Genomic DNA, 24,548 nt, shown 5'->3' on the forward strand with positions numbered 1-24,548 from the left:
GCTCAGGATCGTATTTGTTGGAAACCTGCGAAAGAGGCCCTCATTCTGCATTCTGCAATGACTAGACAATGGCTAAAATCACGATAGTCTTTAATAGTACACTGCTCAAAAAAATAAAGGGAACACTTAAACAACATAATGTAACTCCAAGTCAATCACACTTCTGTGAAATCAAACTGTCCATTTAGGTAGCAACACTGATTGACAATCAATTTCACATGCTGTTGTGCAAATGGAATAGACCAGGGGTCCCCAACCACCGGGCCGTGGACCGGTACCAGTCCGTGGAACATTTCCTACTGGGCCGCCGGTTTGCTGGGCCCCACCATCTTGTTTGATGAGAAAGTGCTTCCGGGTGAGCTTTTCCGGTTGGAAAGCGGCGTTTGGGTCCTGAAGGAATCCTCGCGCCTTAGTTTCATCGAAGTGGGGGGCTTGAACGAAACTAAGGCATGAGGATTCTTTCAGCACCCAAGGCAAGGCGAGCCGAGCACCGTCCAAGCCGTCCCGAAGCGAAGCCCATCGACAAAGGTACAAAGGAGGAGTTGAAGGTGGCGGGGAGAAGCGGGGGACAGCTGGCTGGCCGGTCGCTCGGCTTGCCTTGCCTTGTCATGCTGATGCTGGTACCGGCCCGCGGATCATTTTGTGATGCCAGTACCGGGCCACAGCACAAAAAAGGTTTGGGGCCACTGGAATAGACAACAGGTGGAAAGCATAGGCAGGGAGCAAGAGATCCCCAATAAAGGAGTGGTTCTGCAGGTGGTGACCACAGACCACTTCTCAGTTCCTATGTTTTCTGGCTGATGGTTTGGTCACTTTTGAATGCTGGAGGTAATGTCACTCTAGTGGTAGCATGAGACTACAACCCACACAAGTGGCTCAGGTAGTGCAGCTCATCCAGGATGGCACATCAATGTGAGCTGTGGTAAGAAGGTTTGCTGTGTCTGTCAGTGTAGTGTCCAGAGCATGGAGGCACTACCAGGAGACAGGCCAGTACATCAGGAAGATGTAGAAGGGCAACAACCCAGCATCAGGACCGCCACCTCCGCCTTTGTGTAAGGAGGGACAGGAGGATCACTGCCTGAGTCCTGCAAAACGACCTCTAGCGGGCCACAAATGTGCATGTGGCTGCTCAAACGGTCAGAAACAGACTCCATGAGGGTGGTATGAGGGCCCGACGTCCACAGGTGGGGGTTGTGCTCACAGCCCAACACCGTGCAGGACATTTGGCATTTGCCAGAGAACACCAAGATTGGCAAATTCGCCACTGGCGCCCTGTGCTCTTCACAGATGAAAGCAGGTTCACACCGAGCACATGTGACAGACGTGACAGGGTCTGGAGATGCTGTGGAGAATGTTCTGCTGCCTGCAACATCCTCCAGCACGACCGGTTTGGCAGTAGGTCAGTAATGGTGTGGGTGGCTTTTCTTTAGGGGGCTGCACAGCTCTCCATGTGCTCTCCAGAGGTAGCCTGACTGCCATTAGGTACCAAGATGAGATCCTCAGTCCCCTTGTGAGACCATATGCTGGTGCGGTTGGCCCTGGGTTCCTCCTAATGCAAGACAATGCTAGACCTCATGTGGCTGGAGTGTGTCAGCAGTTCCTGCAAGACAAAGGCATTGATGCTATGGACTGGCCCACCCATTCCCCAGACCTGAATCCAATTGAGCACATTTGGGACATCATGTCTCGCTCCATCCACCAATGCCACGTTGCACCACAGACTGTCCAGGAGTTGGGGGATGCTTTAGTCCAGGTGTGGGAGGAGATCCCTCAGGAGACCATCCGCCACCTCATCAGGAGCATGCCCAGGCATTGTAGGGAGGTCATACAGGCATGTGGAGGCCACACACACTACAGAGACTCATTTTGACTTGTTTTAAGGACATTACATCAAAGTTGGATCAGCCTGTAGTGTTCTTTTCCACTTTAATTTTGAGTGTAACTCCAAATTCAGACCTACATGGGTTGCTAAATTTGATTTCCATTGATAATTTTTGTAGTGATTTTGTTGTCAGCATATTCAACTATGTAATGAACAAAGTATTTAATAAGAATATTTTATTCATTCAGATCTAGGATGTCTTATTTTTGTGTTCCCTTTATTTTTTAGAGTAGTGTATTTTAATAGTATTCTTGTGTCTTATCGAGACTTTTGGGTGGAGGAGGGAAGGGGAGAGGCTGGTACAAAGCCATGAGTTTCATTGGGTTTGGCTTTTCATCCATCCTGTTTCTCTCCCAAAGCTCGCATGGCTTGTGCTACTTGTCCTCAAGGTTGGAAAGAGCCAACACCATGTAGTGCTGAAGTTGCTTGCGTTCCTCTAAGTTATGCTGCAACTTCTCCAACAACTCAAAGTAGCAGAAGAGGGAGTCACGTGGCCAAAGCACCTGTTCATCTTCATCAGTAGCGTAGAGTCCTGGTAGGTTCTTGTGAATGTAAGTCTCCCAGTCCAAATTTCCAGAAGACATTTCATCGTGGGTGAAGTCTGGAGAGTCTGCAGTTTGAATTAATGCAGGGTCCATGGTGAACCTTTCTCTGAATGTAATGTCTTTGTCCGCAGCTGTTTGAATCTGGCTGAATCTCTTTTCCATGATCTCCATTTTGAATTTGTCAGCTTGCGTCTGAGTCTCTATCTGTCTCACCTCTTCACTTAGGTCACTTCGGATGATCTGGAAATTGGTGACCATAATGGCAACAAAGAGATTCCTAAAAATAAATGCTCCAATCAGAAGCCATAGGCAGATAAATATACCACTGATCACCTTGTTTATCTCTGGGACCTTCCATAAATCTTGTAACAGAGCATACCAATGGTCCATGGTGAAAAGAATGAAGATGGTCACTAGAGAGTTGGGCATGTCCATGAAAAACATGTTGTAAGTCAGGTCCATCCTGTCTGAATGGGTGTAACTCTCAAAAAAGAAGATGCCCGACACAGCAAAAACGTAGAAGAGGAAGGCAAGGAGAAGTAAAATGAAGGCCATCGCTTTCAGGGCTTTGGCAATAGCCATGATGAGAACCCGGACTTGTCGGACTCTAGGAAAGAGCTTTAGGCCACGCAGTACACGGCTAAACTGGATAAGTTGGAGTTGTGTCCTATTCACCTCAAATGGATATATTAATAGTGGTATACAGGAGATGAAGGTCACTGTGAAATCGAAGATATTCCAAGGATTTCTCCAGTATCTCCGAAAGCTCACAAACCAATGCAACAAAATCTCTATTATAAAGATATTAAAAATGATCCAAATGATCACCTCCAGGACCCAGGTAATTTTCACATAGGTGTTTCCCTTCTTCCCCATTATCTCCGTTGAGACCATGAGGACCAGCATGTTCAAACAGATAAGAAAGATCATAAAGCCCTTGAAGGTTCGGCTGTTCAGAACTGAAGACACCCACATCTTGAAAGGGGGCCAACGGCTGCAACGCACTTCGATACGGTTGCGCCAGCGTTTCTCTTTAGTCACCATGACATTGCGGGTGGGCACAACATGGAAGCGAACCAGTTGGTGGTGGTCCATGAGCATCAGTTTCTTTCGCTTCTTGGCATCCATAAAATCTTGTATGTTATACCGTGGTACTGCATGGCTCAGCCCCTCAAAGTGATCGATCAGGTAAAATGTATAGATCAGCTTAGAGCGAATGGCATCCGCGCGAGGGTTCACCTTGAAGTCAAGTTTCTCTTTGGCAATTTTCTTAGGAGGGGTAGAGGGCTGCATGGCACCTCTTTGCTGCTCCTACTGCCCCACAGAAAAATCTAGAAGTTCCTCAGTTGATTCAACAGTGATCTCATAGTTGAGAAGAAGAATGACTCCAATGTTCTATTGGCACAGAGTTCTATTGATACCAGTAGGAATTCTTCCTTCCTACAATCCATAGACAAGATGTTTGTCCCCATCTATCCATGGAGACCTAGACTAGAAGGAAGACAGAAATTAGTATCATGCACATAGTTTATTTAACATGCAGGGATTTTTTTCTCTTTTTTTTAACATATTTTATGGATTAAATTATTAAAACATTGGACACGGTGTGATCATCCTGACATTTCTTTTTGTCATACATGTTATAATATATAATGCATATTTTATATACATTTATATATTTATACAGTTAGTTTTTATCCGTAATTATCTATTCTACAAATCCTGCTTGTTTTTTTTATTCTGGGTCCTTCCTTTCTTTTCCCACAATTGATAAAATTTATTCCATATCTTGTAGTATTCTGTCTCATCCTTATTTTTTAATTCCAGAGTCAATCTATCCATTTCAGTTGGAAGGGACCTTGGAATTCTTCTAGTCCAACCCCCTATACCAGTGCATGGCTAACCTTTTTGGCACCGAGTGCCCAAAGAGTGTGTGTGAACCGTCAAAATGCAATGCACACCCATCCCCTGTGCAAGCACTCGTTCCTGTACATGCATGTGCATCTCCCCACGTGTGCATGCATCCCCCATGCATTAGCCCTGCCCCCAGCACATGCGTGCATGTCCCCCTTGCATGCGCCCCACCCCTGCACATGTGCCCCACCCCCCATGCATGTGCGGCTGCAACCCAAAGACCACCTGGCTGGAGGGAGGTGTGCATGCATACATGACAGAGCTGAGCTGGGGTGACGGCTCGCATGCCCACAGAGAGGGCTTTGCGTGCCACCTCTGTCACGCGTGCTATAGGTTCGCCATCACGGCTCTATACCATTTCATACAAATGGTTTTCCAATCTCTTCTTAAAAACCTCCAGTGTTGGAGCAGCCATAGCATCTGGACCCAAGTCGTTCCACTAATTAAATTAATTTCTCCTTATATTTAGGTTGGATCTTTCCTTCATTAGTTTCCATCCACTGAGCAACTGAACTTTCTTTGTTTTTCCTTTAAGACATTTCTCTTCTCCTTCAGAAAGCTTCTTCAGTTCTCTGAAGAAGAAAGGCATTTTTTCTTTTTTTTTAAATGGTAATATTTTTAGACTGCTATCAGATATAGATGCAGCTCAGAGGCACCAGGGGGAGTACAAACATTGCATACAAACACAACTTAGAGTGTTGGATTTTCCAGCACTGACTTGTGAATCTCAGAAAGAAGAGGGGATGCAGGAGTTTTACTATTATAGATGCTGCTGGCTTTGAATCTTGCTTAAAAGCTTTTTCTTTTGAAATTCCATTAAGTCTCTAAGAAGCCCATTAGTTAATTAAGTGATGCTACCAAAGTCTTTGATTGTCTAAATCTGCCCTTATTCTGCCAGCTGTCACTGGGAATTTACCTCCAATACATAGTCACATTCATGGAATTTGGGAAACAAATACAAAACCAAGGTAACGTGAAATTCAGAATATTAATTTCTCATGAGACCAAGTGAAATTTGTATTTTAATTCCTGGTATATTAAATCACTGGGATCTCTTCTTTCTCTCTCTGGAAGACACAGTGACGCCAGCAAACTTTGGAGCACAATTTATTGACAGCTCATTTGCTTAGTTCCCTCCATGCTTATAAAATTAGTCTTTGGGGGAGGGGTAATTTTTATTCAATTTGCAAGGTTCGATTTGTACCTTGTAATGTCTTCCTCTTTTTTTTTTTCTTTCAAAGAAGGAGAAAATTGGCTAATATTTTCATGGCAGTGTGAAGTCTAATCTGGATAGGTTGGAAGACTTTGATGAAAGGAACCACATGTCCTTCAAGAAGGACGTGAGATATTTTGGGAGGAAAAAATGTAGGGCGCATATACAAAATTCATGAAGAACTTGGTCACTGACGACAAGCTGAACAGTTGCCAGCAGTGTGAATGTCAGCTTTTTGAGGCAGTTCAGACAGGAGAACCAAAGTTATGAATGAATCAAGAGTCTGAATAGAGCTGGAACGAACCTTAGAGATCTTCTAATTCAGACCCCTGCCATTCTAGACAAGTGGTTGTCCAGTCGCTTTTCAAAAGCTTCCAGTAATGTAGCACTCGCAACTTCTGAAGGCAAGCTGTTCCACTGGTTAATTGTTCTCAGTGTTGGGAAGTTTCAGACTGCTTCTCTCCTTGATCAATTTCCATCCATTGTTTCTTGTCCTGCCCTCTGGTGATTTGGAGAATTGGTTGATCCCCTGTTCTTTGTCGCAGCCTCTAAAATATTGGAACATTGCTATCATGTCACCCCTAGTCCTTCTTTTCTCTGGACTAGCCAAACCCAATTCCTGCAACCATTCTTCATATGTTTTTGTCTCCAGGCCTTTAATCATCTTAGTTGCTCTTCTTTGCACTTTTTCCATCATCTCAACTTCTTTTTTTGTAATGTGGTGACGAAAACTGGATGCTGTATTCCAGGTGTGGTCCTACTAAAGCTTTTTAAAGCAGTACTAATACTTCATGTGATTTTGATTCTATGCCTCTATTTATACAACCATGGATTATATTAGCTTTTTTGGCTGCTGTCACCCACTGCTGGCTTGTGTATAAGTGATCGTCCACTAGGACTCCAAGGTCCCTCTCATAGTTACTGTTTTTGATTTCATTTAATCAGTATTTGTACTGTTGAAAGGCTGTCAAAATGCCTTTCTTCTGAGGATTCGATTTTCCCGCTGGGAGAGTTCCGGTGCAAGGATACAGACAACTGCTTGAAAACTGGATGTTTTTATTTTTCAGGAAGGCGAGAGATAGCAAGAAGTCTGTGTTCCTGGGCTAGCTACCTTTGTATGGTAAGTCCCTGATATTTATCCCTTTTTCTCATTTTGTGTGTGTGTGCTTGTGTTTGTATTTCTTAATGTTTTAAATCCTGTCAGGGGTTGTCTTCATTTCTTCCGGAGGGTAAACTCCGCGGGGTGCAGAAGGCAAACTTTGCGGGGTGGTTTGATTGGATTATCGGTTTCGTCCTAATCTTTTTTTTGCTTAATGGTTTCTTATATTTGTTTTGTGGCAATCTCCTGTCTGTCTCCTTTGCAATATATTTTGTGTCTTTTGTCTGTTTGTTTTGCTGATTTGGCATGTCTTGTGTTTGTAAGGGTTTTCTTTTCTTGTTTCCTTAGTTTTCTTAATTATTTGGGCTTTTGTCTAAGGGTCTTCTTTAATACCTTTTATTTGATTTCTTTTCCTATGCAAGTTTGTTTTATGGCTGGCTTGATGTTCTTTGATGGGCTTTTCCTGCTTGGGTGACACCACTGTCCTCGTGAAGTTTCCTTTCCACAGTACCTTTGGTTTTGTTTGTTTTTTCTGCCTAGGTATAAATACTAATTTTATTATATATGCTTTTAATACTAGTTTTATTATAAGGATGTAGTAACAGAATATAGTCAAAGCTGTGGTTTTCCCAGTAGTAATATATATATCTAAGAGAGCTGGACCATAAGGAAGGCTGAGCACCAAAGAATTGATGCTTTCAAATTATGGTGTTGGAGAAGACTCCTTGGACGGCGGGAGATCAAATCAGTCAATCTTAAAGGAAATCAACCCTGACTGTCCTTTGGAAAGAAGTTACTGAAACTAAAGCTCAAATACATTGGCCACCAAATGAGAAGAAAGGCATTGGCCACCAAATGAAAAGACCCTGATGTTGGGAAAGATGGAAGACAAAAGGAGTCAGCAGAGGTAGAGACAGTTAGGTAATGTCATCAACACAATGAATATGAATTTGAACAAACTCCAGGAGACAGTGGAGGACAGGGGGGCCTGGCATGCTATGGTCCACAGGGTCACAAACAGTCAGACATGGCTTAGCAACTGAACAACAACAATAGAGTAACAGAAAGTTGCAAATATTAATGTGTCTACCCCCCAAAAGAATTTCTCCTTTCTCTACAGACTTTGTCAAGTCAACTTAACTGTTCACAAATATGTGGAAGAATTTTGAAACAACTTTAGTGCCTGTTTCCAAAATCAATCATTTGAAAGATAGTGGGCTACCCTCCAATGGATGGGTTCAAGTAAAAGCTAGACTGTCATGGAGGTTTTAATGTGGATTCCTGGACTGAGCTGGGAATTGGACTTGGCATCCTAAATAGCCCCTTCCATTTCTATGATTCTATCATTTATACTGAAATAATACAATCCTGTCTCCAGTTGCTTGCAGCCTGCTTCACCTGCCCATTGTCCAGTGAATCCCAATGAAGCATATTATGGCTTTCCATCTCTTCCTGAAGACTTCAGTGGAGCAGAAGCCCACAATTTCTTGGGATAATTGGCTCCACTGTTGCTCCATATTTATTCTAAAGTTATTTTCTAACCTTCAACCAGATTTTGCCTTTCTGTCACTGAAATCCATTATTTTAGATGTTTGTTTGTTTTTTACTCTTGGAATGCTTGAAAACAGCTCTTGAACTTCTTCTAAGCCTTCAGGGAATTCAAAAATAGTATCATAACTGCTCCCATCCCCCTCCACGTACACCCATACAGACATTCAATCATCTCAAAGCTGCATCATCCCAGTTCTTTCAATCTCTTTCCTTTAGTTTCTAGTGTCCTGATCATCCTTGTTGCCCTCCTCTGAACCAACTTTCCTGAATTCATTATGATTTCAAGAAGCAAATGTTCACTGTGGAATCCATAATTTTTTCCTCTGAGATCTTATTGAATACATATTTGTACTTTTTTGGGTAGACTTGGAAATGTTACCAAATTAGCAATCGTGGATCCAAAGGGTGAGTTAGTAGAGTAAATAGCAATAGCACTTAATCTTATATATTGCTTTACAGTGCTTTACACCCTTGCTTTAAGCAGTTTACAGAATCAGCCTATTGCCCCCAACAATCTGAGTCCTCATTTTACCCACCTTGGAAGGATGGAAGACTGAGTCAACCTTGAGCCTGGTGAAATTCAAACTGCCAAATTGCAGGCAGCCGGCAGTCAACAGAAGTAGCCTGCAGTACTGCACTCTAACCACTGTGCCACCACGGCTCACATTGAAACATGTGTGTGTCTTGGTGCCCTTTAATGCCAGCAAAGCTTGTATCCCAAAATAAGATGGGTGTTTCAAATTGTCATATCAATTATATCTGCCACATGACCTGTACTCTGGAGAGTGATGCTTAGATCTCAGTTTTATGTAAACAAAATTTAGAACCCTTGAATATACATGAGTTTTCCACAATTATATATACAATATATATACTAAACGTAGCAGAGCACTACATATACTTTCACCAATGGATCTCAATGGAAGATGGTACAATAAAGGAAATTGAATGGCATGTTAAATGTGGTTGGGAGGCATTTGGCAAGCTAAGCATAATTTTCAAGAATAACTTCCACCCATGCTTGAAAAATTTTTGATCAGTGTGTGCTACCTGCTCTAACATATGCTGGTGAAACATGGACACTAATGTCACAATCAATAGAAAAGCTATAAGTGGTGCAGAGCAATGGAAAGATACTTGGCAACATAAGACAAGATATTTTTGTGTTGAATTTATGTTTTACCAACAAAGAAATAAAGGGAGACGAGCATAGATCTATTTCTAGCTCTCATCAGCTAGCCATATCCTTCTGGGATTCGAACTTGGGCTACTTGTATATTAGGTAGGTCTATTAACCTCTTCTTTGAATTGGGTAGACCAAGTTGACCTGATAAAAAACACAAGCCAACATAGAACGATCTTTGAATGGATTAGAGAACAAACAAAAATATATGATATCAACAGGAGAGTAAAAGAAATGCAATGGAAGTGGGCAGGTAACATAGCAAAAAGAACTGATGGCAGGTGGACCAAGGCTATCATAGAATGGATCCCACTTAATAAATAGTGTCCATGAAACAAGTGGATCGATGACTTCAGCAAGTATTGCGGGCCCAATTGGGAAAAGAAAGCTCAGGATCGTATTCATTGGAAACCTGCGAAAGAGGCCTTCATTCTGCAATGACTAGACAATGGCTAAAATCACGATAGTCTTTAATAGTACACTGCTCAAAAAAATAAAGGGAACACTTAAACAACATAATGTAACTCCAAGTCAATCACACTTCTGTGAAAACAAACTGTCCATTTAGGTAGCAACACTGATTGACAATCAATTTCACATGCTGTTGTGCAAATGGAATAGACCAGGGGTCCCCAACCACCGGGCCACGGACCAGTACCGGTCCGTGGAACATTTCCTACTGGGCCGCCGGTTTGCTGGGCACCGCCATCTTGTTTGTGAGAAAGTGCTTCCGTGTGAGCTTTTCCGGTTGGAAAGCGGCGTTTGGGTCCTGAAGGAATCCTCGCGCCTTAGTTTCATCAAAGGGGGGGGGCTTCGAACGAAACTAAGGTGCGAGGATTCTTTCAGCACCCAAGGCAAGGCGAGCCAAGCGGCCATCCCGAGGTGAAGCCCATCGACAAAGGTACAAAGGAGGAGTTGAAGGTGGTGGGGAGAAGCTGGGGACGACTGGCTGTCCGGTCGCTCGGCTCGCCTTGCCTTGTCATGCGTGCTGATGCTGGTACCAGGACGCAGATCATTTTGTGATGCCGGTACCGGGCCACAGCACAAAAAAGGTTTGGGGCCACTGGAATAGACAACAGGTGGAAAGCATAGGCAGGGAGCAAGAGACCCCCAACAAAGGAGTGGTTCTGCAGGTGGTGACCACAGACCACTTCTCAGTTCCTATGTTTTCTGGCTGATGGTTTGGTCACTTTTGAATGCTGGAGGTGCTGTCACTCTAGTTCAGTTCCTGCAAGATGAAGGCATTGATGCTATGGACTGGCCCACCCATTCCCCAGACCTGAATCCAACTGAGCACATTTGGGACATCATGTCTCGCTCCATCTACCAATGCCACGTTGCACCACAGACTGTCCAGGAGTTGTGGGATGCTTTAGTCCAGGTGTGGGAGGAGATCCCTCAAGAGACCATCCACCACCTCATCAGGAGCATGCCCAGACATTGTAGGGAGGTCATACAGGCATGTGGTCATACACACACTCTACTGAGACTCATTTTGACTTGTTTTAAGGACATTACATCAAAGTTGGATCAGCCTGTAGTGTTCTTTTCCACTTTAATTTTGAGTGTAACTCCAAATTCAGACCTACATGGGTTGCTAAATTTGATTTCCATTGATAATTTTTGTAGTGATTTTGTTGTCAGCATATTCAACTATGTAATGAACAAAGTATTTAATAAGAATATTTTATTCATTCAGATCTAGGATATCTTATTTTTGTGTTCCCTTTATTTTTTTGAGCAGTGTATTTTAATAGTATTCTTGTGTCTTATCTAGAGACTTTTGGGTGGAGGAGGGAAGGGGAGAGGCTGGTACAAAGCCATGAGTTTCATTGGGTTTGGCTTTTCATCCATCCTGTTTCTCTCCCAAAGCTCACATGGCTTGTGCTACTTGTCCTCAAGGTTGGAAAGAGCCAACACCATGTAGTGCTGAAGTTGCTTGCGTTCCTCTAAGTTATGCTGCAACTTCTCCAACAACTCAAAGTAGCAGAAGAGGGAGTCACGTGGCCAAAGCACCTGTTCATCTTCATCAGTAGCGTAGAGTCCTGGTAGGTTCTTGTGGATGTAAGTCTCCCAGTCCAAATTTCCAGAAGACATTTCATCGTGGGTGACGTCTGGAGAGTCTGCAGTTTGAATTAATGCAGGGTCCATGGTGAACCTTTCTCTGAATGTAATGTCTTTGTCCACAGCTGTTTGAATCTGGCTGAATCTTTTTTCCATGATCTCCATTTTGAATTTGTCAGCTTGCGTCTGAGTCTCTATCTGTCTCACCTCTTCACTTAGGTCACTTCGGATGATCTGGAAATTGGTGACCATAATGGCAACAAAGAGATTCCTAAAAATAAATGCCCCAATCAGAAGCCATAGGCAGATAAATATACCACTGATCACCTTGTTTATCTCTGGGACCTTCCATAAATCTTGTAACAGAGCATACCAATGGTCCATGGTGAAAAGAATGAAGATGGTCACTAGAGAGTTGGGCATGTCCATGAAAAACATGTTGTAAGTCAGGTCCATCCTGTCTGAATGGGTGTAACTCTCAAAAAAGAAGATGCCCGACACAGCAAAGACGTAGAAGAGGAAGGCAAGGAGAACTAAAATGAAGGCCATCGCTTTCAGGGCTTTGGCAATAGCCATGATGAGAACCCGGACTTGTCGGACTCTAGGAAAGAGCTTTAGGCCACGTAGTACACGGCTAAACTGGATAAGTTGGAGTTGTGTCCTATTCACCTCAAATGGATATATTAATAGTGGTATACCGGAGATAAAGGTCACTGTGAAATCGAAGATATTCCAAGGATTTCTCCAGTATCTCCGAAAGCTCACAAACCAATGCAACAAAATCTCTATTATAAAGATATTAAAAATGATCCAAATGATCACCTCCAGGACCCAGGTAATTTTCACATAGGTGTTTCCCTTCTTCCCCATTATCTCCGTTGAGACCATGAGGACCAGCATGTTCACACAGATAAGAAAGATAATAAAGCCCTTGAAGGTTCGGCTGTTCAGAACTGAAGACACCCACATCTTGAAAGGGGGCCAACGGCTGCAACGCACTTCGATACGGTTGCGCCAGCGTTTCTCTTTAGTCACCATGACGTTGCGGGTGGGCACAACATGGAAGCGAACCAGTTGGTGGTGGTCCATGAGCATCAGTTTCTTTCGCTTCTTGGCATCCATAAAATCTTGTATGTTATACCGTGGTACTGCATGGCTCAGCCCCTCAAAGTGATCGATCAGGTAAAATGTATAGATCAGCTTAGAGCGAATGGCATCCGCGCGAGGGTTCACCTTGAAGTCAAGTTTCTCTTTGGCAATTTTCTTAGGAGGGGTAGAGGGCTGCATGGCACCTCTTTGCTGCTCCTACTGCCCCACAGAAAAATCTAGAAGTTCCTCAGTTGTTTCAACAGTGATCTCATAGTTGAGAAGAAGAATGACTCCAATGTTCTATTGGCACAGAGTTCTATTGATACCAGTAGGATTTCTTCCTTCCTACAATCCATAGACAAGATGTTTGTCCCCATCTATCCATGGAGACCTAGACTAGAAGGAAGACAGAAATTAGTATCATGCACATAGTTTATTTAACATGCAGGGATTTTCAACTGACAGATTTATACTAGAAACGTAGAGAATAACAGAGTTGGAAGGGACCTTGGAATTCTTCTAGTCCAACCCCCTGCTCAGGCAGGAAACTATACCAGTGCATGGCTAACCTTTTTGGCACTGAGTGCCCAAAGCACACACAGAAACCTTCAAAATCCAATGTGCACGCGTCTCCTGTGCATGTGCTCCACCCCCACACATGCACATGCCTCCTCCATGTATTCGCTCTGCCCCCTGCACATGTGTGTATGTCGTCTACACATGTGTGTGTGTCCCCCATGCATGTGCCTCACCCACACGCATTCGTACCCCCCACATGCGCCCCATTCCCCGAGCATGTGCAGCAGAGACCCGAAGACCAGTTTTCCAGTGGGAGGCACTTGCGCATGTGCAGCAGAGCTGAGCTGGGGTGATGGCTCGCATGCCCGCAGAGAGGGCTCTGTCTTAAAATTATTATTAGAGTAGACATGACCAGCCACAAAACATTAATTTTCCCATTAGTTTACCTTTGTCTCCTTTTCTGAGAAATTGGCCATTTTTAAAAAAAATGTGGGAATCTTTGGGAAATTCATCATTTCTGTTTTTATAAGAAAGCCCAGGAGGGTTTTGCAGAGTTTGATTGTATTTCTAATAATGCTTCTGTGTCGCTGCTTTGCTGTGCTGCATGCAAGCTTCTCATTAATTAATTAGAATTAATTCATTTAATTAATTCTTCATTAAAAGAATCTAAACATAGTTCAAATCAGGAGGGGCAATATGTTCCCTGCCTAATGGAAAACAAATAAACAAAATGTGCTGTCTTTTATTTAATTACAGACTTCTAAGCATGCCCAGAAGCTTGTAACTGATTAGGTCAAAATGACCTTGCTACTTTGCTCCATCAATTAGAAGTAAGATATCACTTCACTTTGAGGAGCTCCTTACACTGAAGTTCTTGTGAAGCAAATCACCCTTTCTAGTTTTACGTGACCTTTCTCTTTTCTCGAAATGCAGATATTGTAAACAAAAAAAAAAAATCTGTAAGCACACAGAGGACATTAAAAAATAAAAATAAAGAAGCACAGACAAATTTCTCATTTATTTGCTTCATTCTGATATTGATGAAGTGGTAAGGAAAATGTCAACAAACTGAGAAGCCTTTTCTTGCTGTCAGAAAGCTGCTGCTGATGTTTTTCCATTCATTTGTGTTCAATTCCTGGCAATTCTATGGGCCAGATCTCTTCACGACTTCCAATCTTACACTACTTCTTTGAGTTGTTCTATGCTCTGGCTGGTGTCAGCTTTGATGGTATCCATATTCTTTGGTGGCCTGGTTTCTTCTTACTGCTAACTCTTACCAATATAATTGCTTTCTCAAGTGAGTTTCCCACATGACATGGCCCAAATAAGTGAGACACAATTTTGCAATTTTGTTTTCCAGTCACACCAGTGCTTTTTATATATTTGGATAAAATGCCATGTAGGTCTTTAATAATAGGACGTTCTATAGGAGACAGTGTTTTTTTTTTATCTGTGGGATTATTCAATGAGGGTGCACTTCAATGAATGGAAACTAATCAAGGGGAGAATCAACCTAGAACTAAAGGGAATGTTCCTGACAGGACAATTAATCAGTGGAAGACTTGCCTCTAGAAGTTGTGGATGTTCCAATACTGGAGGTTTTTAAGAAGAGATTGGAGAATGATTTGTCTGAAATGCTATAGGGTTTCCTGCTTGAGTAGGGGTTGGACTAGAACACCTCCAAGGTCCCTTCCAACTCTGTTTTTCTGTGATTCTTCAAAAAACTGCATAAAAACTACCTAATTAGACTTCAACTGAATTTTTACCACTAGTGCAGAATCTTAAAACATTTCCCAGTGCTGCTAGCTGTACTTTTTTTTTTTTTTACTAGATAGAAGGAGCACGCTGAAGACCTTCAAATTAAGAGAATGGGTGACATAATTGTTTGGTTGGTTTTGGTGTGAGCTGCCTAGGATTATTGTGGACAAAATAGGAAGCCATATAAGTTTGATAAATACATAGCATATTTCCTTTCCAGAATAATATTTCACATACAATCCATGGCTTAGCATCCTTTCGTCCCCTTTTCATTATTAATTTTACTTTGTTTGCCAGTAAATTGCTGGCTTCTTTTGGTGGTGGGTTTAATAGCTGGGAGCAGTGAAGGGTTATACAGTGAGTAAGATACACATCGTTATAGCTAATTGCTTGAAGAGAGCTGGCCACTACATGAGGCAACCTAAGCTGTGATTGGTTGCTGTGAGTGTAAAGGGGGGAGGTTCCTCGTTTCCCACCTTTTTCCTGTGTGTGTGCTGTGTGTGCCCTGTAATAATTTACCTCATGATGTTCCTGTTTGCCTGATTATCTAGTTTGCTGTGTATATGGTTGTAAAATATTTTTATTATTTAAAATTTGTGTCAGCGTCTCTGACTCCACTTGGACACTGGCTGCACAATTCCCTGACACATTTCCTTTCCAGAATAATACTTCACATACAATCCATGGTTTAGCAATCTTTCTCCCCCTCTTTTCATTATTAACTTCACTTTGATTGCCAGTAAGCTACTGGCCTCTTTTGATGGTGTGTTGGGTAGGCTTTTAAACTCTATGAATTTGGTCGTTGTGTTTCTATCCTATTTCTACTCCAAAAGCTGAGCAATCCATTTATCCTGACATGAGGAAGAAATCTGAAATAATGTTCCAAGATTACCTCATGAGCCTCGTGGATTAGCAGGATTTTTAAAATTGATTCTTCTCATCATAGATCTAATACGAAGAATTAGATTTGGAGAGCAGGCAATCTGGCGCTCTCTGGATATTTTGAATTACGGTGGGCATCTTGGTACTCAATTGCTTTGAAACTCATCGAATTTGATACTCAACACATTTTGACATGAAACTTTTGTCCTGGTCCTCATTGTTTGCTTGGTACTCAACATACAAGCTAGAACTTGTCAGTGTCAGGTGCCTTGTGATTCACTACAATATGCCTTATGGGGAAAATTTGTTTCATATTCATAGTGTTTGGCACTCATTGTGCCTCCTGGAACCAATTAATGATACAGATAAACAGTTGGAAGGGACCTTGTAGGTCATCTAGTCCAACGCCCGCCCAAGCAGACCCTACACCATTTCTGACAGATGGCAATCCAGTCTCTTCTTCAGTGATGAAAATCCCACAACGTCTGAAAGTAACTCCTATTCCATGGGTGGATTGCTCTCTGTCAGAAAAAAAATTCTCCTTATTTCCAGGTTGAATCTCTCCTTGTTCAGTTTCGATCCATTATTCCTTGTCTGGTTTCCAGGTGCTTTGGAAAATAGCTTGACACCCCCTCCTCTCTGTGGCAGCCCTTTAAATATTGGAACACTGCTATCATGTCTTCTCTGGTCCTTGAGTACTCAGTACTGATGGGTATTGAGGTACCACTGTACATTTTTTATAAATCCTAACCAGCATGGCTAACAGGCAAGAATTCTTACAACCTACAACTTTGAGAAAACATTGCTTGTTCCAAAGCCATACTACATCAGCTTTCACAAAACATAGGACATAGAATCCTAGGGCTGGAAGAGACCTTGGAGGTTGTCTAGTCCAACCCCTTGCTCAAGGCAGGAGCCTTATATACCATCCCAGTCAAATGGTTGTCCAATCTATTTTTGAAAACTTCCAGGGATGAAACACCCACAATTCCAGGAGGCAAGCTAGTCCACTGATTAATTGTTCTCACTGTTGGAAAATTTCTCCTTACTTCTTGGTTGGATCTCTTTTTAGCCTTCCAAGGTTATGCATTTCTCTTGCAAAAAGAACAAACCCAGGATTAAAGGTCCAAAACCTCTTTTACATAAATTAACCTCGCTTGAAAGGGGTTATGTCAGAACATTTCCCCTCAAGATGCTATTTTTCAACAAGTTTGCAATAGGAACCAAGCAGTACCTAGAAAATAGAATAACAGAGTTGGAGGGGGCTTTGGAGGTTGTCTAGTCCAACCCACTGCTCAAGTAGGAAACCCTAGACCATTTCAAATGTCCAGTTTCTTTTTGAAAGCCTCCAGTGATGGAGCACCCACAACTTCTGAAGGCAAGCTGTTCCATTGGTTGATGGCTCTCGACGTTGGAAAATTTCTCCTTAGTTCTAGGTTGCTTATCTCCTTGGTTGGTTTTCCATCCATTCTTTCTTGTATTGCCTTTTTGGAAATTTGACCCCCTCGACTTTGTCAGACCTTCTCAAATATTGGAACACTGCTATCATGTCACTCCTAGTCCTTCTTTTCATCAGACTAGATATACCCAATTCCTGCAACCGTTCTTCATATGTTTTAGCCTCCAGCCCCCTAATCATTTTTGCTGCTCTTCACTGCACTCTTTCCAGAGTCTCAAACATCTTATTTACAGTGGGGTGACCTAACCTAACAAAAATCCTATCTTGATTTGAGCTTGAATCAGAATATATTTGAATTCTGTGTCATACCCCTGTCAGAATCTGATTCCAAGGGGGAGGTCGAGCAGCTGACAGGGAGTGGGAGTGTGGCTCCGTTGGCTGTGGAAGAAACTGGGGAAGGGCACAGTCCGGCTGGGCAGAACAGGGGAGAGGTAGAGCAAGGCAGAGGGAATTCAGAGGAAGATCCAGGCCCATCCCCTCTTCATCCTAGGGTACACAGGGAGGAACAGAGAAGGGAGCAATGTGAGTTTCATGGCTTAGGGGAGGAAAGGGCCCTGATTCCCTTCATTAGCCCTAGCTGGGAGCACAGTGTTTAAAAAGGGAGTTTGCGTACAGCAACTTGTTGGAAACAAATCATGTATTATCTTGATTTGTTGAGGCTTATCTGGGTTCCTGGCATCTTCCCAACTGTGTATGTTTTGTTGGCCTTTGAATTCTGCAATTCCTTATCCTGCCCTGTCCAGTTAATTGCTGCAGCGTGGTTTGTGTGAATTTTTATTTACAGTTTATATGTACTTTGTTTTCAGACTGAATTTCTTCCACTTAAAAGACTGTTCTTGGGGGAGTTTTTTCTCCAGCCGAAGGTAACTGGACATTGGTAGCAAAGTTGGAGACAATAAAGGGACTTTTCTTACTTATGTGACTGTGTTGCCTTTGTGCCACGCCCCTTTGGGTCATCACATTCTGTATGATTTCTTATTTGTTTCTGCACACAAGTATTTATGTTCTAAAGAAAGGGAGTTAGAGCTTTAACAAATCTTTTCAGATCCACACTGTGCTATAAATAGACCCTGATTACTAATAAACAGGCAAACACCAGCCAGAAAGCTCTTGATTTCTCCTTGAAGAGAAAAAGGGGGGAACAACGTGATGTTCATTGTTGGCAAAGCCAGAATTTACACTTGATTTTTTTTTAATCCTTCTCTGTTTATTTTTTGTCCTTTCTTCTAGGTTGTCCTCCTCCCACCCCAACTGCACACAAACACTTTAATTTCTTCTTCGGCCCATCTGCCAACTGGAGCCAAATGAATAATTTAGAAACATAGAAAACTGATAAGAGAAAAAGATCTAGTGTACCCTCTGACTATTATTAAGTGTTGGACCTGATGATTCTTGACTCTTGATGAATGTATCTTTTCTTTTATGTACACTGAGAGCATTTGCACCAAAGACAAATTCCTTGTGTGGCCAATAAAGAATTCTATTCTATTCTATTCTATTCTATTCTATTCTATTCTATTCTATTCTATTCTATTCTATTCTATTCTACCCTACCCTACCCACCCTACCCTACCCTACCCTATTCTATTCTATTCTATTCTATTCCCCTACCCTACCCTACCTCTACCCTACCCTATCCTACCCTACCCTGTTCTATTCTATTCTATTCTATTCTATTCTATTCTATTCTATTCTATTCTATTCTATTCTATTCTATTCTATTCTATTCTATTCTTGTTCTATTCTATTCTATTCTATTCTATTCTATTCTATTCTATTCTATTCTATTCTATTCTATTCTATCATATCTTGCCCTTTGAGTTTTCTTAGTCTGTCTTTGTTTTCTTTTTCATGTATTTATTATTTTAAATTATTTTTTAATTTGTATTTATTTTTATTACTTTTTACAGACAGCCCTTGACTTACAACAGTTCATTTAGTGGCTGTTCAAAGTTACAACTGCACTAAAGAAAAGTGACTTACGACCGTTTTTCACAGTTACGGCCTTAGAAGCATCCCCATGATCATGTGCTCAAAATTCAGGCTCTTGGCAATTGGTTCATACTTATGACCATTGCTGTATCCCAGGGTCATATGATCCACTTTTGTGACCTTCTGACAAGCAAAGTTAATGGGGAAGCCAGATTCACTTAAGGTTACTAATATATCAACTGCAGTGATTCACTTAACAACTGTGGCAAGAAAGGTTATAAAATGGAGCAAAACTCACTTGGCAAATGTCTCACTTAACAACAAAAAATTTGGAATCAATTGTGGTCATTAGTAGAGGACTACCTGTATTTTATGTTATTTTTAATTTTTGTTTTATGTTTTTTAAAAAAATATGGTGCTGAAATGTCTATGGAGATTCTCAGTCATCCAGGTCATGGTTGTCCCAAAGGGCTTTTTCAAATGGCAACTGCACTTTCTTTTTCCTTGAAGACATTTCGCTTCTCATCCAAGAAGCTTCTTTAATTCTGATGGAACTGAAGAACTGGAGTCAGAACTGAAGAAGCTTCTTGGATGAGAAGCGAAATTTCTTCAAGAAAAAACAAAAGACATCCTTTTGCCTCTTGTACATGCACCTTTGGGTCAAGTGCTGAAATGGAATATCTTACACTTCACACTCTTTAATTATCAAATCCAGTATGGATTTATCACACTTAAGTGCAGGTTTGGGGAATATTCAGATCTTTAATTCATCCTGCCTTGTTCTTTTTGGCTCTCTCATAAAATTCCTTAAAAATGGAGCCTGGAGCAATCCTAATATGTCCAACCCAGAGGTGGTATTCAACAGGTTCTGACCAGTTCTGGAGATCCAGTAGCGGAAATTTTGAATAGTTCAGAGAACCGGCAAATACCACCTCTGAGTGGCCCTGCCCCCATCTTTTCTTGCCTCCCAAGTCCCAGATGATCGGCTGGGTCTTCTTTTGTTGCCCTGCAGAGGAGAACGGAGCTGGAAAGCAGGTTAGTGGGGTGGGGAAGGAATGGGGATTTTGCAGTATCCTTCCCTTGGAGTGGTGTGGGAATGGAGATTTTATAGTATCATGTCCACCAAGCCACCCCACATAACCAGTAATAAAAATTTTTGAATCCCATCACTGGCCCAGCCAACCCAACATTTTGTAGTATGTGTGCTAGCTTGAAAAAAAATTAAAAGAAAACTGAAAGAATGAAGATGATCAAGGTTGAAATTAGTAGGGATTGGAAGGGAAATTAATTTTGTTCTCTTTGATCTTACTTATTTGGAACTTATGTGAACTGAATCGGATATTCTTGCTCCTTTTAAACGTCCATGAATTAAACAAAAGGATGTGTAAAAGCACGTAGCTGCAAAAATATATTGATGGTGTAGAATTTGGAGGAAACCTACCTATTTGGCCCAGGATGCAAAAGTGTTGAATGGAAGACTTTGTAAAGCATAGAGAGAGCTGTGCTCCAAAGCATGAGAGACCATTTTGAAGATTGCAAAAGATGGTAAATTAAATCTCTTCAAAATGTGTAGCATCACATTTCACCCCTTAAACTTTCCCCTCCAAAAAGTATAAATAAACTTTGATTACAAAATTAAATCTGTCCTCCAAAATGTTCCGTTTGCATTTGTAACATAATGCACGTCCTACCTCTTTGAGACATCTCTTTTTCTCCATGAGCTTTCTTAAAAAAGGATTTTGTGCAGAGGCGGTATTCAGCACTTTCTGACCAGTTTTGGAGAACCGGTAGTGGAAATTTTGAGTAGTTCGGAGAACCGGCAAATGCCACCTTTGACTGGCCCCGCCTTCATCTATACTCTGCCTCCCGAGTCCCATCTGATCGGCTGGCTCTTCTTTTGTTGCCCTGCACAGGAGAACGGAGCTGGAAAGCAGGTTAGTGGGGTGGGGAGAGAATGGGATTTTGCAGTATCTTTCCCCCAGGAGTGGGGAGGGAATGGAGATTTTGCAGTAACCTTCTCCTGCCATGCCCACCAAGCCATACCCACCAAGCCACACCCACAGAACTGGTAGTAAAAAAAATTGAATCCCACCACTGGTTTTGTGGTTAGCAGGAGAGAGTTAAAACTGATTATTTCTCCCCTTAGAGCCAATATTTCACAGCACAATAGCAGGAATAGAATAGAATAGAATAGAATAGAGTAGAGTAGAGTAGAGTAGAGTAGAGTAGAGTAGAGTAGAGTAGAGTAGAAGCACCCATAACAACTTCTTTTAAAATAAACTTTATTAAACATTAAAAAGATATATACAAAATACAAAACATTTCATTAAAAACAAAACCCAAAACCATAGAAAATATACATTTCACATTAATTAGATGGTGCGTTCTTATCAAACAATATTCTAATACTTATTTCATATATCTGGTTAATACTCCTATTATAACCTCTTTATATTTTCCCTTCCTTACCTATTTACTCGCTGGTTTCTATCATTTATCCAATTATAACCAGTTTTCCCAGACTGTATAATATTTTGAGTCTTCCTTTTCTTTTAATTTTAGGGTAAGTTTGTCCATTTCAGCACAATCGTAGGCTTTCTGGATTATCAGGTTTTCTGTTGGCATCTAATCACCCTTCCAACGTTATGCAAGTGCACCCATAACTTCTGAAGGCAAGCCTTTTCATTGGTTGATGATTCTCAATGTTAGGAAGTTTCTCCATAATTTCAGATTGCTTCTCTCCTTGATTAGTTCCCATCCATTGTTTCTTGTTTTGTCTTCTGGTGCTTTGGAAAATAAGTTGACCTCCTCCTCTTTGTGGCAGCCCCTCAAATATTTGAATGCTGGTATCAGGACACCTCTAGTACTTCTTTTGTCTAGATACTCAGTTCCTTCAACCATTCTTCATATGTTTTAATCGCCAGGCCTTTAATTACCCTAGTTGCTCTTTGCACTTTCTCCAAAGTCTCAACATCTTTTTTGTAATGTGGTGACCAAAACTGGATGTAATAGCATAGCAGTAGCACTTATATACCACTTTATAGTTCTTTACAGCCCTCTCTAAGCGGTTTTACAGAGTCAGCCTATTGCCCTCTAACAATTTGGGTCCTCATTTAGGATGGAAGGCTGAGTCAACCTTGAGCCTGGTGAGATTCGACCTGCCAAATTGCAGGCAGCTGGCTGCAGCAGAAGTAGCCTGCAGCACTGCACTCTAACTACTGTGCCACCCAGGCTCTTAATTCCAGGTGTGGTCTCACTAAGTTTTTTTTTAAAGAGGTATAAACTTCAAAGGGTTGACAAGTGGTGAATGAGACCAAGATCTTGGATCTGCATTAGGAATGTTAATCAATATACTTGGTGGTCCAGTGGTGTCTATGTCTTGAAATTCTTTTATTAATTTTTGAAAGTTTAAAGCATTGGACAGGACCACAGAAGGTGATCATGATATACGGAGAGATTTCAATGCATTTTGAGGCTGGTGGGGTAGCTGTGGGGAGAAAGTTGACTGCTTTACTAAGTGTTCTGGAAGACACACCTTACTGAGATATTTAACTGTCCCACAAAAAAACTTTACAAGAGCTTTATTCATTCTGGCACTTTTCCTCTAATCGGTTTAACATTTAATATAAGGGACATAAGCTTGCGTGTGTGTGTGTTTCTGTGCGTTTTTCTTTTTGTGTGCTTAGTAATTACACCCAGTTGAGAATTTCCCCTCAGAAGGGTTTGCTCCTGTCCATCCTTGAATAGGAGGGAAGGGGAAAGGAAGGGAAGTGGGAAGGAACGGAAGGAGGAAGTGAAGGAAGGAAAGGAAAGGAGGAGGGGAAGGAAGTGAAGGGGAAGGGGAAGGAGGAAGGGGAAGGGGAAGGGAAGGGGAAGGGAAGGACGAAGGGGAAGGAAATGAAAGGAAGGAGGGGAAGGGAAGGAAGGGGGGAAAGGGAAAGGAAAGGGGGAAGGGGAAGTGGAAGGGAAGGAAGGGAAGAAGGAGGAGGGGGAAGGGGAAGTGAAGGAAGGGAAGGGGGGGAAGTGAAGGGGGAAGGGAATGGAAAGGAAGGGAAGGGGAAGGGAAGTGAAGGGAAGGGAAAGGGAAAGGAGGAGGGAAGGGGGAAGGGGGAAGGGAAAGGAGGAAGGGAAGGAAGGGAAGGGAAGGAAGGGAAGTGAAAGGGAAAGGAAGGGAGGGGAAGGGAAGGAAGGGGAAGGAAAGGGGAAGGAAAGGAAGTGAAGGGGAAGGGGAAGGGAAGGCTGGAAAGGAAGGAAGGAAGGAAGAGAGAAGGGGGGGAGGGGAAGAGAGGGGAAGTGAGGGAGGAAGGGAAGGGGAAGGGAAGTGAAGGGGAAGGAAGGGAAGGGAAGGAAGGAAGAAGGAAGGGAAAGGAAAGGAAGGAAGGAAGGGAAAGGGAAGGGGGAAGGAAGGGGAGGGGGAAGGGGAAGTGAAGGGGAAAGGGAAAGGAAGGGAAAGGGAAAGGGAGGGAAAGAGGAAGAGGAGGGGAAGGGGAAGAGAAGGGAGAGGGAAAGAGAAGGAGAAGTGGGAAGGGAAGGGGAAAGGAAGGGAAGGGAACGTGGAATGAAAGGGAAAGGGAAAGAGAAGGGGAGGGGAGGGAAGGGAAGGGGGAGGGAGGAGGAATGGAAAGGGGAAGGAAGGGGAAGAGGAGGGGGAAGAGAGAAGGGAAGGGGAAGGAAGGGAAGGAAGGGAATGAAAGGGGAAGGGAAGGGGAAGGAAGAGGAGGGGAGAAGGGGAAAGAGAAGGAGAAGGGGAAGGGAAGGGAAAGGAAGGGAAGGTGGAGGAAGGGAAAGGGAAAGAGGAGGGAGGGGAAGGGGAAGGGAAGGGGGAAGTAAAGAGAAGGGAACGGATCCACCACTTGCATTAATATGTATTTAAATTATCACAAATTTCAATTAACTTGTGGCCAGCTGCTGCTATGCTTTTAATACTTTAACCAATTTCCAGAAAGTTTTATTCCATTCATTCTCTTGTAATCATTAAAAAAAAAAAAAACCCGCGTTCTCCTTCTCTTCATGTGATCATTTCAGACATTTTTAAAATTGTCCATTACCCTTTGGGGCAAAAAGGCAATTCCTCTCCATTTTAATACGTGAAATACATGCACCTGATTTGGCTTAAATCTCATTATCTTCAGTGGATTTTGGAAGCCTCTAAGGGACAAAAAAAAAAAGGTGGGTGGGGGGAGTTTTCCAATAAATGAATCATCCAGCAAATTCTTGCACTGTCCAAATTATACAATGTGGGGGAAAGTGCAATGCAGTCCTATACTTTTCTCCTGAGAAGAAAGATTTGATGAGTTTAATGTGATTTAATCACAAATTAATGTTTATATGACCGCAGTGAATATTTCTCTTTTTGCTCTTCCCCACCCCTAATCTATTTCTCCTTATTTTCAAGATCCAGACAGCAATTTTAGGTTTTCTGGGTCATTCAGAAAAGTAACGTAATTGTTTTAGTGGT

General features: G+C 42.2%; 2 pseudogenes; both read right to left on the reverse strand.

Moving 5' to 3' along the window:
- Positions 1 to 2,256: 2,256 nt before the first annotated feature.
- Positions 2,257 to 3,720, reverse strand: LOC148131569 (cation channel sperm-associated protein 2 pseudogene; annotated as a pseudogene).
- A 7,554-nt stretch (positions 3,721 to 11,274) lies between these two features.
- Positions 11,275 to 12,738, reverse strand: LOC148131570 (cation channel sperm-associated protein 2 pseudogene; annotated as a pseudogene).
- Between the last annotated feature and the right edge of the window lie 11,810 nt (positions 12,739 to 24,548).

This window comes from Notechis scutatus, chromosome 3, assembly GCF_049901735.1.
Source record: "Notechis scutatus isolate UNSWTSFEM ecotype Mainland chromosome 3, rNotScu1.2, whole genome shotgun sequence".
NCBI classification, from domain to species: domain Eukaryota; kingdom Metazoa; phylum Chordata; class Lepidosauria; order Squamata; family Elapidae; genus Notechis; species Notechis scutatus.